Below are 5,920 nucleotides of genomic sequence, written 5' to 3' on the forward strand. Positions count from 1 at the left end.
CCACTCTAAACCCTGTCTCCTTCACCACTGAGAGCAGGAGCAGGCTCCTGTGGCCTGTCCCTGATGTTAACTCCCACTACCCTTGCCCCTCTATCTCATCTTTTCAGTGGGAGGTCCTTTTTGTAGTTTAATCTCAAAACCTCACACCATCTTTCCTGGTGGCTGAAGACTGAGGTGCAGTAGGCTGAGCTAGCTGGTTGGAGTTGTCACCTCCTTACAAGGGGATAAGGCCAGAAGGAAGATTACTGAGGCGCCGGGCCCAGGGCTGTGACATACACCTGCCACAGCTCCAGGGAGATCCGGGGCCCTGCCAACTTACCCCGCCCCATGAGCTCATGGTTGCATGTGCCAGGCATTGGCCCGGGAAGCAGGTGTTGACAACAGGGCCTGGGTACAGGGCCAAGACTGGGAAGGCGGGAAAACTGCTGAGAGCCAACAGCAAAATCATCCCTACAAGACTCAGACATGGTGGCCCACTAGCCTCCATGTGTGGCCTCTGGCCAGTGATCCCCCAACTCTGCTCCTCCTCAGGCCTCTGAGCCCCACTATCACTGTCCTCTCTCTGGAGACAATGGGTGAGGGAAAGATAACCATCCTTCCTTCCCCAGTGCCACTCTCCCTACTGCATCTGCCTAGGTACTCTGAACAGCTGTCCCAGTGTTAAAGGTGTAAAGTTTGCTGGGCAGATTATGGCCAAATGTTGTCATTCCTGGGGCTGTTGCAAGTACATGCCTAAATGCCAGGTATAAAGTGACTACAAATCCCCAAATAGATGCCTCTGTCCCTAGAGGTAGGACAACCCTGGAGTAGAGCCCAAACCAAGTTTACCTGAATCCTGACCTTCAACTTTCTTTTCCCAAGCCAGTTCCCGGATGTGTGCCTCCCTGCACAGCTCCCATCCACACCTAAATCCACAACCCTTCTCACCAATCCCTGATAAGACAGGCTACAACTTCCAGAACCCAGGAAGAGAACTAGCCAGCAATACAAGGGGTTGGACTATCAGGGGCCACCTTCGTCTCCTGATTTGCAAGCCTGGTGCACAGAGCATCTCACATGTACATGAGACACTTCCCATCCTCTTCTGCCACGTGCCCTGCACCTTCCAGTTCCCCAGCCCTGCCTCATCTCACTTCCCAGGTGGGCCACCAAACCTCTGCTCTCTCAACCTCCTCTCCCTCTTCCCCAGTCCTAGTGATGAGGGGTGCCTCTGCTCCCACTTGTAATTCCACTCCAGGTGTTCAGGTGCCCAGGTTGCAGCCCAGATGCAGCCAAACAGGGTGGAGGACCACTGGAGGCCCTGACTCTGGAGGAGACAGGCAGCTGGCCATGGAAGCATCTCAGAGCCCCTCTCAGAATCTCCCTCAATCCCACCTCAGGAAGCCACTGTGCCTTCTCTCCCCCCACCCCACATCCTACAGAGAAGCCACTGAGAATCCCAAAATTCCCAGATTTAAGGCCACATCACATTTCCATGTCATTTCCAAGCAGCACCAAGAGGGCTGGGAAGGCATGTAGCTGGACAGTCCCCACCCAAAAGGACAGGTAAATAAATTCCCAGGGTAGCAGGTCACTGAGTCAGGTCACAGGCCTGGGGTCCCTAGAGACTGGCAAGTTCTCCAGTGATGCTGTTGAGAAGCCAGCTGCCCCTGCCTCTCCCCACCCCAGAGCAAGCCTAGTCCCTCCCAACATATTTCATTCTACCCCGCTTGTGAAGCTTTCCTCAGAGGACCCCACCCAGCTCTTCCCATGGCTTACTCCGCGTCCCCTCTGCACTTATATGCAAAGTTTACAGTGTGCTCATTCACCCTGTTTATGTGTTACTTTGCAAATGTTCTCACAGATCTACAGCTGTGCTAGCTGTGAGAGTCCTGAGTGTTAATTAAGCCCATTTTGCTAGAGGATTAGTCTCTGCCCTTAAGGGGTGCCAAGGAGCACTGCGGAATCTAAGCCACATCTCTCTTGCTGCAATTTTTTCCCCTTGATAATCAAGCAATCTCCCTGATGAAACTCCCTTCAATAAGCAGCTTCTCCCACATTCAAGTTCTTGCTTCGACTCTCAGAGAGGCCCCAGATAAGGTCATGTGGGTCCAGGAATCTCTCGGGTACCTGGAAGAGGTCAGCTTCTCTTCAATGTGAAGCTTGAAGCTTTGGTGTGCTGCAAATGCCTCCAAGACCAAGTTCCCTCATCCCAGTCATGGAAACTAACCTGCCTGCCACTGCTGCATCCCTACAAGTGCCCAGTACTCCCTGAGAGGCCATGACAGGATGCAGGGAGAGACTGACCAGGGGCAGAATCTTGGCTCTAGCACTTCCTGATTGTGTGAACTTGACTGCTCTGCACCTTGGTTTCACTATCTAAGGAACTAGCACTGTAATAAGAACTTTGTAAGAGAGTGGGTGGCAAAGAACGGATCTGATAAAAGCACATCCATCTGTGCTGCCTGGAATAGAATCACTCAGGAAACCCAAGCAACCCTCACCTCCATCCCACCACTAGCCTATGCTTAGAGCGACTGTGGTGTTGAGGGAAAGGAAGATACTGCTTTGGGTTTCGAGGCTGAGGTGTCTCCCCACAAACACCTCCCACACTGGTCTGATTTTGTCGAGGTTGATTATGTGTGAGGTTTTTTTGTGGCATATGAGCACATGTGTGTGTGGGTGCACACCCCCATGTGCACGCATATAGAAAGCAGAGGGCTTTGAGTGCCCTGCTGAATCACGTACCTTATTCCCTTGAGGTACAGTCTCTCCCTGAACCTGGAGCAAGGATGTCAGTCAACAAGACTCCGTGACCCTTCTGTCTCCAACCCTAACAGTGCTGGAGTTACAGGCACATGCAACCACACCCAGCTTTTTACATGGGTGCTGGGGATTTGAACTCGGGTCCTCATGCTTGGACAATAAGCACTCTTACCCACTGAGTCATCTCCCCAACCCCATTGGTCTGCTTTTGTAAAAAGCATTTTCTAATGTCTTCATCCCATGCATAGGCAAGTAGACTAAGGGCCCAGTGTTGAGGGACAAGGAGCAAAGCCCCCGGCCCAGGTATAGGCATGGCTTGGAGGCCCTCCTTTGTATTCTGCCTGTCCAGCACCAAGCTCTGCCCTTCCAGTCACTTCTTGACCTTCCCTAGGCAAATATAGTGAGGGGGACTTCTGAGGGTTGGGGTAGGAAGGGATACTATGCCTCTGGCTGGAGCTCAGCTGAACCAGGACAGCATAAATGGGCCCTTGGCACAGGCTTCCTGGATGCTATGGAGGGGAGTCCCGCTGTCCCAGTCCTGCCCCCAAACAGTGGGTCATCTGTCATCATTCTTTAACCTCAGTTCACAGTACAAAATACATTTTTCACAGAAGCCAGAACACATATGCCATCATTAAATAGTACTATGTGATGTATCGGCACATTTTTCTATCCTTGTGACCCTCCAGTGAGTCAAACAATCTGATAAATCCTGTTGCAGGTGATATATATGACATTCATCCAGCAAGGAAGTAAGTGCTCCAACCGAGACAAAGGCAGTGAGTCAGCAGGCCGGACAGCTGGGGCATCCCTTCCTCCCTCACCTAACAAACCCCCATGACGGGGAGATCAGACCACAGGATGCCACAAAAAGTCACCCAAGCTTCCCTTCTGTGACAGGTGCTCATCATGCATCCTCCCATACTCCCAACAGCTGGAGCACCAGCGGCCCTTCACATAGGGTTAAGGCATAAGGAGACCTTGAAAAGATGAACTATGAGCGCACTGTCCACTTCAGGACACACAGCAAGTTCCAGGCGTGCATCTCTCAACTGGGAAAATCTTCAGTGAATTCCTGTGAGTCATGCAGGCTTCTGGGCTCCTGTACCTGTCCAGTAAACAAAGTGAGAGGAAGCAGACCTTGAAGAGGGGTATGAAGAAGATGGAGTCAGTTCAAAGCTGTACGAGGATGAACACAAGGCTATGAGTTCACAGAGGAGCCAACAATCCCATCTGGATCTCTTTCAGCATCCAGAAGTCATTTTAACTTATTTTTTCAATCATAACAAAAATATTGAGAGTGAGTGACGCTCCCATACAGCCCCTCACAGGGACACTTGCCCTGGGCCTTAAGAACTCCTTGGCAGTTCCAAATTCCCTCGCTCCTCAGAGGCTACCCCAGGCCAGAGGATCCTAGGCCCAGAGAGGTCCACTCAGAAAGGACAACACAGTTCATGTTGGTGGACCCTGTCTATAGTGGCTGAAGAAGGTCAGGGTGCCACCTAGGGTCCTAGACACCTTGTGGGAAGGGACAGCCAAGAACATCTTCAAGCCCAGCCGGCAGCAGTCACCCAACCCTGCCCAGACAGAGGGCAGGGCTCAGACATGGGGCTTCCCGCCCAGGAATGCCACCAGCCAGCTGAAATTCCAGCCCACATGGGCACCCTGAGGGCTGTGGGGGAGGGGTAGAATTGGTACTCCCCCCATCCCCATGGACACCCAGCAGGAAATGCATTGAGCTCGTCAACATCTCCCTGGCCACCAGGCCAGTGCCCTTGTGGCTCCCAAATGACTGGGCAGGAGCCAGGTCATTAGGCAAGGAGGCTGTCATTAGGGCAGGTGATGCCACCGTGCGCAGACAATGGGAAACAGTCATTAGTGGCTGTGTCACAGGGTGAGGCAATGCTGTCTGGGGAGGGGACAGTGCTGGATACAGGGAGCCTAAACACACACTTATGCACACATGAAGAAGTGCACACTCAAGCACGCACAAGCAGGAGCATGAGTAGACATGCTCACATGGGGCATAAAGGCACACATCTCTACATAGGGACACAAATGTTTGTACATCCACACGTGTTCCCAAACAGTGGCATGCAGGGTATCAGTAGACGCATGCATGTTCACACACACCAGTGATTTGCAGCAGACACAGTCGTATGTTCATACGGAGGAACATGAGCATCCACACTCAAGTTCACGTTAAGTAGGAGTAGACATACACACTCACACACTCGGGGGATAAAAGGCACATGTTCACACACGGGGCGTGAGAAATGGTATTCACACTCACAGACAGATGAAGGCCATGACCAGGCATACTTGAACTCTCACACGTGAGCTGACTAGATACTTTGTCCAAGAGCTGTCCACGATCTGAGAGCTCCTGTACCACCAGAGGGGCCCTTAGATCCTCCCATAACCAGGCACTCCAACACACAGGCACCTCCTTACCCTGAGATAGACACACACAGGAAACCCAAAGGAGAGGCCCACACACACACCCCAGCCCAATCACCCCCACTTCAAATGACCCAGCAACTAGAATGAAAAAGCAAACAAAGGAGGAGGGAGCCAGCTGCGGGCCTTGGGAGAACAGTCCTCACACTCCAGCCTGAAGGCTAACTCCCACCCTGCCTCAAACTCAAAATGGGCCACTGTGACCATGTTTCTAGGATCTCTTGACCTCCATGGAAAGGGGCTGGAAGGAAGGTGAAGCTAAGCTCACAGGAGGAAGAGCTCTGCCCCAGTTTGGCCCCTTCCCAATCCTCTCACCCATGACACTTCTCCGTGGGTGGGAGACACAGATGGGTAGGTAGAGCTTGTGTGGGAGAGTCCTCAGCTCAGTCCTTTGCTCTGCCACTGGGCATTGGTTTCCTGATGCCACTGTAAAAATCACCATGAGTTCTGTGACGTTAAAAACCATTGGTGCATGGGGCTGGAGAGATGGCTCAGTGGTTAAGAGCACTGACTGCTCTTTCAGAGGACCTGGATTCGATTCCCAGCACCCACATGGCAGCTAAGAACCGTCCTTAACTCCAGTTCCAGGGGAATCCAAAGCCCTCTTCTGACCTCCACAGCATTGCACAACATGGGTGCACTCTCATACATGCAGGAAATACTCATACACATAAAATAAAAATAATAAATAAAACATTTTTACACCTTTAATCCA

This window comes from Nannospalax galili, unplaced genomic scaffold (genome assembly GCF_000622305.1).
Source record: "Nannospalax galili isolate Female #2095 unplaced genomic scaffold, S.galili_v1.0 scaffold979, whole genome shotgun sequence".
Taxonomy (NCBI): Eukaryota; Metazoa; Chordata; class Mammalia; order Rodentia; family Spalacidae; genus Nannospalax; species Nannospalax galili.